The sequence below is a fragment of the Apis cerana genome, linkage group LG3, assembly GCF_029169275.1.
Source record: "Apis cerana isolate GH-2021 linkage group LG3, AcerK_1.0, whole genome shotgun sequence".
NCBI classification, from domain to species: Eukaryota; Metazoa; Arthropoda; class Insecta; order Hymenoptera; family Apidae; genus Apis; species Apis cerana.
This window is the reverse complement of record NC_083854.1, coordinates 1,213,491-1,225,094: the sequence shown is the minus strand read 5'-3', so window position 1 is coordinate 1,225,094 and position 11,604 is coordinate 1,213,491.

Sequence of the window (11,604 nt, the reverse complement as noted above, 5' to 3'; positions counted from 1 at the left end):
AATTAATTTTACATCGTGATCACTTTTTCATATTCTGGATGATTAGATACAAGTTATTTTCATTGCGTATTAAAAAAAAACATCGTACACTTTTAATTTTTCTACTTCATTTCAATATAATATAAATAATATAATTTCAATATAATATAATAATTAATTGCAAAAAATCGAAAGGAATAGTAAAATTTGGATAGAGAATGAGAAAGAGGAAGAAAAAGAGCGACAGACATAAACTAAGATTAACGAGGCGAAATACTGTCTGGTGGGAGGTTGCCAGAACGTTGGCGCCAGCTGACCATCGTCGCGTCTCGTCGGACGACCTATATAAACGTGTGTGCGTACGCACTGTCACGAATCTCTATCCAGCTTCTCTCACACTAAACTAACCTTTTCAAAGATTATACGCACGCACGTGTTCGCTAACCAGTTTATTCTCTTTTTTCTCTTTTCAACTCTTCTATCTTCTTTTTTCTTTCCTTCCTTTTTGTCTTCCTTCCATTTTACTTTTTTCTTGCATAAATATCGTTAACGAATATTTTTAATAACATTATAAAATAGCATTGAAAACATGTGTTTCAAATACTTAATTATTTTTTAATCCAATTCAATCACAATATGAAAATGTATGAGATTTTTCCAAATCATGTTTAATTTTGCGTTTATAAAAATATATACTAGTATATGATCCTCGTTATATGTACAAATCGGAATGAATATTAGCACGAGCGCAACATACAAATAGCATAAGTAGTGCATGACAGGGTATTGATATCTGTTCTGTTTAATGAACGTATCAAAATATATCATCAGAAATTGCGAGATCACTGCACTATTTAAAAATACTTTTAATAATCTTTTTTGTAATTTCAGACATTTACATCTTTCTATCACTAGCAATTATTTAATCTTGCTTCTATCACAAATCTTCTTTCTTATAATAATATTAATTATATAATAATATAATAATATAATAATAGTATTAATAATACTACTAATTCGCAACACGACGTTTAATTTTGCAAACATAATAATTAAGAAAATAAAAAAGTTAAAGAAAAAAAAGAAGAAAATGAAAATGTAAAATCTAAACGTGATTGAAAAAAAATTTAAAGTAATCACAGAAATTGCAATCTTCTTTGCTATCTTTCCATCTATTAGCCAAGTATTTATGTATATTTTGTCCACGTATGTATCTGCTCCTTGTGTAATTGGTGAGAGAATGATTTTGATAGGATGCGACAGTGTGGCGCCAAGCTCTCGCAAGCCTGTTTCTTTTACTCTTTCGCTGTACAAATGATCCGACTATATAGATTGTTTAACAAATAACGAACCAATTAGTTGTTTAATTAAAATTAACAAAAAAAAAATGCTAGATCAATCGATTAAAATTCATAATAATTATCTGTTCTCATCGATTTCAATAATTTTAAAATTCTTCAGAAATGATATTAATGATTTTTCAATATAACAACTTTAATGTTTTTGATTAATGTTAATTGTGTTAGCGTTAGAAAAAATATTTCTAATACTGCGTAATTTTAAAATTTCATATATATTCATATATAAAATATATACATTTCATAATATATTTCATATATAAAATAGATAATGAATAAATCTTTGAAACTTGAATTTGAATCTAAACTTTAAAAAACTTAGCATGCATGAAAAAAAAACGAATTAAGAATTGGGCTTAATTTTTGAAAAGGAGAAAGATCGATTGTGCATATTTGCTTTTAAAACGAATACCATTTTTTATGAATTTCATTTTTTTTTAAAATACTTTATTATGATGTATTAATAAAGAAAAACTATCTTAAGTAAAAGATAGATTTTAAAAATGATTTAGAAAAAATAAAATATGTACACTCTCATAGGTTTTAATAGAACTTTTTCATTTTGTTAAACTATTTATATTCATTATAAATAATGAAAAAAATAATTATTTTATTGTAAAAAATTCTTTTTGTCGTGAATTTTAAACGAAATCAATCATTATTAAATATAAATTAAATATAATTCAATTTGATCTAATTATATATTATCTTATTCGTTAATGCTTTGTGAAGAAATAACATGAATAAATTTAAAATATGCTTAAGTTGTGAATATGATCCCTAATCTAAATCTAATTTTAAGAATGTAAATCTATATGAAAGTTTTCTCAAAAATTGAATACTTGAGAATTATTTTTTATTATTAGATAATTTTTCAAAGTTGAGATTTAATTAATAATTTATTTTTTTATTATCGTTATTAATTACAATTTGCTAATCAAAATAATAATAATAAATATAATGTTTCTATTTAGTTTGATAAATATTTAATTTTTATTTCATAAATATTTTACTATAAAGATATCATGATTATTTATCTTGAATTGCTTTTTAGTAGATAAAATTCTTTAAAAAAAATAAATGAATTTTGAAAAAAACAATATATTTTCAAATATTTGAAATTAGAAGAACAAATTTTTTAAATAATTTATTTATATAAATTATTATTGCATATTTCTTTTAATAAGAAATATATATTTTTCAATATCTCCTGGATATAAAAGATTTGACTTATAAAAGAATTAAATTATAAAAGAATTATTTATAGTAACAATTATTTTGGATTATATTAATATTATTGTATATATGAATATAAAAGATAGATATAATTTATTATAAATATTTAAAATTGGTTGATTTTGGATTTTGACATGAAAAGATTTTTATAAAATATATTTTCACGAATTTAGAGAAATCCAAAAAACAATTTTTTGATAGAATAATACAATAATAATTATAGAAAAATAATATTATTTATAGAACTGCAAATTTTATAATTAGAAGATTCTTTCAATTAATAAATTTCATTTCTTAATTTTTTCATAATTTATCAATAAAATAGAAAATGAACAAATAAGTTTATCATAGAATGGTTATTTATCCGATAAACTATAAAGTTATCATATGAGAGAAACCTGTCGATAAAGTTGGTAATGAATCAATAAACTGATATTGTAAACAAGTTTTTAATTGTAATTTTCATATAACAATAAATTAAAAACTAAAAATATCTTTTCATAACTAAAATTAAAAATTAAGCATAAAATAAATCTATTATCCAATGCACTTCTATCACATCATTTAGATTACATACTTCATTCTGTGCGACATTATCGATTCAGAATGGAATAAAATAGCACTATTGAAAGGATGAAAAAAATTTTATTTAAATATAATCGTTTTTTTATCATATTTCTATGTTATATATAATATTTTTTTTTATTTGTAATTAAATTAATATTAAATATTAATTAATTAATTTATTTATACGGAACTTCGTATCATGTGTTCAATACTAACCTAGAAAAAAAATTCATATAATTTTACATTTTATTACAAATAACATTATATAAAAATTATATGACGAGAAAGACATAAATGAAAATATAATTATATAAGATTTATATAAAATTATATATAAATTCAGTTATATTATTATATATAAATTCAGTCGATGACGATTTATTACATTAAAAAAACATTTATATTAGATTTGAAAACTTGATCCTGTCGTTTTGAAATCTCTTTAAGATGTTAGATATTAAATTTTAATTGAAAAGTAACTTGTATCGAAATCAGTGATTTAATATTTAAGAATTTTTTAATTTATCTTTATCAAAATTTAAAATTTTTCTGGTCATAGACATTTTCCTCTTTCTTCTTGAAAATAACATTTTTTATGCAAGACTTTTATTTAAAATATCAAAATACAATTCATTTCTATTAAATTATTCAAATGAGTATTTAATACAATATTGTAACAAAAAAATATATTAGATTTTCTATCTAGAAAAAAAATCTATTATACATATAGTACTTTATATTACTATACTATTATATAGTTTAGGAAAAACTCTCTTAAATGATTTTCGTATCTTATTTAAAACTTTATATTTTTCTTTTGTAATTTTTGTTTTGAAGTAAATTAAAAAAATTAAATAAGTTTATTTAATTTTTTTAATATTTTTGATTTGATTTTATAAATAAATATATTTCAATCATTTTTTTGTATCTAATTATCACGAATTGTACGTTGTAAATTAAAAACAATATATTGTTTCGATATTAATTATCCAGAATTTTGTTCATGATAAAGTAAATATTTAATACGAATTAAATGCCACGAATGAATTGTTTTTTTTTAATTTAATTTTTTAATTCCTTTTTTCTCAATTTTAAAAGGACGTAAAATGATTGTTGTTTTATTTCTATCTCTTTCTTCATAATTTTTTATTGGTGAAATAGACTTTTTTAGTTAAAAAATTAAAATATTTTCTTTAAACATTTATTGTATATTGTATATAATATATTATTGTATATTATTATATTAAATTAGTATATTGTATATTATTATAAGATTATTATTAGATTTCTATCTTGTATTTTTCATATATCTTTATTTTTCATATATTAATAGAACTAAAAATAAAAGTATTTATTCAGTTGTAGTTTGATTTATTGAGTATGATTATTTTATATTTTTGTGAATCTCGAAATTTATGATATAATAAATTAATTTAATTTAATAAATTAAACATCTGATAATAAAATAATTTGTCATCATTTTAATAATTTAATTTTACAGAATTGGTCCATATTATAAATATATAACTAGATTATACTATAACTTACGTAATGAACGAATTATTCATTATCAAACTTATCCATTGATCGAGTGATCATTATTTCTTGATAATTTGTGATTTTTATAAATAGTTAATTATATATTTAATATATAATATTAATAATTAATAATGTATTAATAATATATTATTAATAATATATCAATATAAATATAAATATTAATGTATATTAATAATAATTTTATAATAAATATAAATATTAATAAAATTAAGTTTACATAAATAAAATTTATATACAATATTTATATAAATAAAAATTTCTGTTTAAAAACAGAATAATACATTAGCCACACAAAAATTCTGAAAAATTGTAACTTTTTCAAAAAATAAAAAATAAAAGAAACAAATAAAAAATAAAAGATAAAAATAAAAGTTTTTAATTAAATTCCATATTCATTATTGCACATTTTATTATAAATAAATAGATATCTTTTGATATTTAAACAATAAGAGAAATATTGCTTTGTAATATTTCCAGTCATTAAAATAATTAGATTCTCTTTCTTATTATTATTTATTTATTTTTATATATAATTCTAGTATTTTCTTTTGTAAACTTTGTGTATGATTTAGAATTAAATAATAATATACTATTTCAGCTGCATTAAAAATTTTATTTGAATCAATTTCTTGATTTTGCTTCAATAACTATAACTTAAAACATTTTTAATAATTTAATCTTAAATTTTAATATAAGAAAACTTTTATATTATATTTTTAATGAATTAAGTCTTTTAATAAAGTTTCATTTTAAAAAAATTTTTAAAAAATATTTTTTTTTACTATTATGGAGTAAATAATAGTAAGTTGCATTTTATTATTAAATGATTATGATCAATATAAAATAAATTAAGTTAACAAAAATTTTTTTTTGATCAAATAATAAAATGTATTTAAGTTTTTTTTGAATTTTTATATAAACTCATAATTTTATTATGTAAAATTGATTAAAGAATTAAAAATTTTACAGTAGCAGCATTAATAGACATGTTTTTATAATTTTTTTTATGGATTCTTTCTTGTATTGCATTTTGTTGTTTTTTATCATTCATTTCTTTTTTTTGTGTTTTTTATAAATTTATATTATATTATTTCTTTTATTAAATTATAATATTTAAATAAATAATCATATAATTATAATTAAATAATTTAATTTTTATCATGTTCTTATTAAAAAACAATTCATTAACAAATGTGTGTATAAATATGCATTTTATTTGTTTATCAGAAAGATTATCAAAGTTTTATCAAAAAACTTTTCGATTTCTTCAAAGAGTACAAAATTACCACGAAAAACTTGATAATTTACTGTGTAATAATTAGAGATAAATTTAAAATTGGTTTTATTATATTAATTATTTGCTTAATTAGTTAATTGCATTAATTACATAATTATTTAAAAAAACAAAAAAATATTAAATTATTATTTTTTAGTAATCTAAACATATTTTATATAAATAATATAAATTTATTTAAAGCAAGTCTTATTTATTAAGCATGTTATTTACTAATCGTTTCTTAAATTTTTGATAATATTTATAAAAAAAATTATATCAAATTAAGTATCATAAATTTTAAATTATTATTTATTAAATTATTTTTATAATTTAAAAAAGAAATATCTTAAGGTTTTAAATGAAATAAATAAAATAGTTAAAATTTATTTAAAAATTGATTATCTTCGAATTGATAATGTCACAATTTATTATGCAAAAAAGTAAGTTATAATAATTGGTACAACTATTTTAGAAAGAAATATTATATCATGAAAAAAATTGAAGTATTGTAAATTATTCAATAAAAATAACAATTTATATGATTTATATGATATCAACGAAAATAATAAATTTGAACTTAATCGATAAATTTTAACTTAAATATTATTATAGAAAATAATTTTTGTTTACTATTAGAAAAGCAATTCAAAAAGAATTTTGTTTTTTATATATATTATATAATTTTGTTTTACAATATAATTTTACATATATATATATATATATATATATACTATTTACTTGTTATATATATATATATATATATATATATATATATATATATATATATATATATATAAAACAAGTAAAATATAAATAAAAAATATAATATAAAAAAATGAAAATAAAAGAAGATATTAATGCTATTTAAAAAAAAATTTTTTTTCGAATAAATAAAGAAAGAAATCAAAAAGGCTAAGTAAAATTATTATTATTATTATACAATAATTCATATAATTTTTGATATATGATATAATATTTAATATATTATAATATATAATATAAAATTAATATAAATATATAATATTTACTTTACTTTCTTAAATTAGATTGTATATATCAGCAAGTAAGTACCATTATTATTTTTGCAGTTTATTCATAGAAAGACGTAGATATGATAAATAAGCACTATATATAATTAATATTATTAAAAAAAAAATGAAAGAATAAAGTAATAAGGTAAAATAGTTAATTACTAAAAAAAATTCGATTAAAAAAGAATTATAATTTTATGGAAAAAAATTAATTATTCAACAACAAAACAGGTTTTTAAATCAGGTAATTTATAAATATAACCTATAAGTATTCAAAAATTTGATTAATAAAATAAAATATTATAAAATATTAAAGATTAAAAAAAAATATTTTCCTATTAGATAATATTGACAAATACAAAAAAAATTTAATTCAGTGAAACGTGTTTAATTTACATTTCTTTTGAATAAATATACCATTTTTTTTTGTTTCTTTTACTTTTTTAGTCTTTATTTTAATGTTTTTTTTGTTTATGATTTCTTTAATTTATTTTTGTAATTATTCTTTCTAGCATTTTTATCAATATTGATCAATTATAAATATGATATGATAATGAAAATTGAAAAGAAAAAAATAAAGTATATAGATATTTTTGTTTTAAAGATATATATGAATATATAATATTGCGTAAGTTTTAAATTTCAATTATAAAATATTTATGATTTACAATTAAATGATTTGTATATAGATTCTGTGATTATTTTTTAATGTTTTTATAAATTTTATTACAATAACTTTTTATATTTAATATCAATATTTTGTATAATATGTAATGTTTATTCTCTAATTCTATATTTTCATCATTTAAAAATTTTAATATTCAAATTCATAAGAAAAAATTTATCAATTGCAATTATTTTTATTTTGATTACATAATAAAGTTAAGAAGCTTCTATAAAAATATATTCTGTTGAAATCATTAAACACTATAATAATGAAATATTTTATTTTATTATACATATATTTATATATAATAATAATTAAATAATTTCTTTATGCAAATTTATATAATTTTTTAAAAAACATTAAAAAAAAATATTAAAAAAAGAAAATGAATGGTTCAAAAAGTAATATATATATATATTACTTTTTGAACCATTCATTTTATATATATATTATATACTATAAGTATATATTATATAATACTATATAAGTATATACTGTAAGTAATATATATCTTATATATTACTATAAGTAATATATAATATTTGATAATAATATTTGATCATAATTGAATTAAGAATATATAATTTTGATAATTATTATTAAAAATGAATTGAGTAATCTTGATACTATTTTTTCATTTATTTTTTCATATGTATATATAACTGTTATTTAATATTAGTTTCTGAGATATTAGCAAAATAATTTTTAATATTATATCATTCTATCTGTATCAATTTTATCTGTATGTTATATATATTATTAGGCATTTTTTATATTATTTATATAAACTAAAAACAAAAGATGAAATCTTCAATCTTTTAATAGTTATTGAATTGAATAAATTTTTTGAAAATTTTGCAAATTTTTTGCATAATAAATATTTATATATAAATGATATGATATATAAATACTTTGATTAATAATATGCAAGAATATTTATATGAATGACATCAGTTCATATCGTATTAGATATATTAATATATTAAAATTAATTTTAAAAGAATGTTTTAAACAAAAGTTTTAAAGTTTTAAAATTTCTATTGCATAGTTATATTCAATTAATCTTAAGAAGAATCAACGAAGGGATCACATCAAAATTAATATAATTTTTTTAAATGAATCATCCTATTCTTTATCACACAATATTAAAAATAAGAATATTTTATTTGAGTTTTTTTCAAAATACTAGTTGATTATTTCATCAAAATCTTTTTTTGATAAAAATGAATTTAAATTAATTTAAATTAACCTTCTAATGATGCTGCAAGTATTAGCATGTAATATGTAGGATTAAGTAGAGATTGCATAATAAGATTTTATACTCTTTTATATATATATAAATGAATAAATATAATTGTATATATGTTTGAATGATATTTAATTAATGAAGTATTTAAACTTAATGTTTTGATTACAATTTCTAAAAAAGAATTCAATCATCTTTTGAAATAGAATAATTTTTTTAAAATTAAACTAAACAATTTGATTTTTTTGAAAAGTTAGAAAGATTAATTTATTAGATATTGCGTAAAAAAAAATTTTAAAAAAAATTTAAAAAAAAATTAAAATTATAATTAAAAAATTGTGAAGAAAATATTGTAAGTCACTTTTTAAAAATTTTTTATTTAACTTATAATCAAAAGTTAAATATAATAATATTTTTTGTAGAATTATGTTATATAAAATTGAAAATTTCATTGAAATCATTGATGTACAAGTATCAAAAAATATAAAAATTTATAAATTTTAAAAGATTATTATAATTTTCTGCCATAGATTGTATTTCTTTAAATAATATTCTTATTTAAATAATATATTAAATTTTTTTAGTAATTTTTTTAGTAATTCATTTCATTTAAAATTCAATTCATTTAGGATTTCATTTTATATACGTGAATAATTATATTCTTACTACATGAAAAAACCACGATTTTTTTTTAAAACTTTGTGAAATTTTTTTAAAAATTTGTGAAATTCCGAAAATGTGAAATTTCTGTATGAAATTTCTTTCTAGTTAGAAATTCTTTAATTTCTTAATTTATCTTCAGTTAGTTTGAAGATTAGAAAAAGAAATTTTTGATTATGCTTGATATTATTTGGATTTGTGATTTTAAAAAAGTTCGAATTTTTTATTATCTTTTATAAATATTTTAATACTTGTTGACATATTTAATTAGAATAATATTTAATAGAAATTGGGTATAGTTTCATCTATCCCAATTAATCAAAGCTTGGATTTTATAATAGCAGAATAATAGTTTGAAAAAGTAAATTGAGTCAAACATAAGACTATTATTTTTTTCTTATTAATTTTAAAATGAATTTTTTTATTATGTTTGCTTGGGTTAATAATAAAGTTTTTGATTTTTTTTGTAGAGTTAAATTTTACCGAACGATAAAGATTTATATAGATTCTTAAACAATTTTATTTATAGCATCAGAATTTTTTCATGAGCAATTAAATCACATCGGAAATTAATATATAATGAGTATAATTAATTATTTATAATAAATAATTTTAATACAAATAATTAGAAGCTTTAAAAAAAAACTTTTCTCTAGAAGCCGGAGATTTTCTATATTGTTTTGATGTGAGTTTAGTATAGTTTGAAAAATTCAATCTAATATCTAAATATATATCTAAATATCATGTTTTTAATGTCGATTATCAACTATTTCATTCATTTATTAATATTTGACTTTATTTTGGTAAAAATGCAAAATTATTTATTAATTATTTGTAAATTATTTATTGTAATTATTTATTTGTAAATAATAATATATACAAATAAATATTTGTATATATTATTTATTTGTAAAAAAATCAATGAGTGCAATAGAATTTTTAATTTGTTTGATATTTTTTGTTTTGCTATCGAAATAATTGTGTAATATGATTATTTTTTTAAAAAAAATTTTCTTCATGATAGAATATTTAATTAAAGAAAAAAATAAGTTAGATTAAAATAATCAAAAAACCAGAAAGAGGACATTATGTTTTTCAAGGAGATGTAGAGAAATAATAGAAATAAATAAAAACTAAATAAAAACAGAATTAATCATATATAATTTGTAAAAAATGATATAAAATATAAAATATTGTGCATTTATTATTTATTAATGAAACGAAAAAAACATTTGGAATTAAATCTAATAAATAGATATTTTAATTCTATTAATTAATCGCTTTGAAATTTTTTTAAAAATTCTTAGTTCACTAAATAAATGTGATTATATATATATATATATATATATTTTACAATTCATTTGTAATAAGCTTTAAAATTCAATTAAATAAAATTTAATATGATTGTATTCCATAAAATGTTTCAATACTGCAATAGATATAAATTGAACGATTCTATAAAATATAATTTTAAAATATCTTTAAAATAAATGATTTTATATAATAAAAGAATTAATTTGTAATTTGATATATTAATATTTTCTTTATTGTAAAATATTTCATTTGAATGAAAAATCTTTATATTAATATAAAGATTATTGAAAACGAGATTAAAAAATAGAATGAATAGGAAAAATTATTATTCGAATTATCTGAAATATATAATTATATTTAGCAAATTAATTATCTTAATTGCTTTCTTAGTTTCTAATATTTTAAGAGTTTTATCTATGTATTTAATCTGTATAATTTTATATAAATTTTTAAAATTAAGGAAAATTAAAATTAAAATTAAAGAAGTTTTTTATTTAAATAAGATTTTATAAGATGTAAATATATTTAAATATAGAAGAATTGGAATTAAAAATTGCAAATGAAATGTATTCATTCAATAGATTTGGTTAAGTTTATTATCTTAAATGAATTATCTTCGTTATATAATTAATAATTATTATAAAGAATTTATTTTCACTTTATTATTTGTATTTTCATAAATATAAATAATTGCATTAACTATTAAAAGA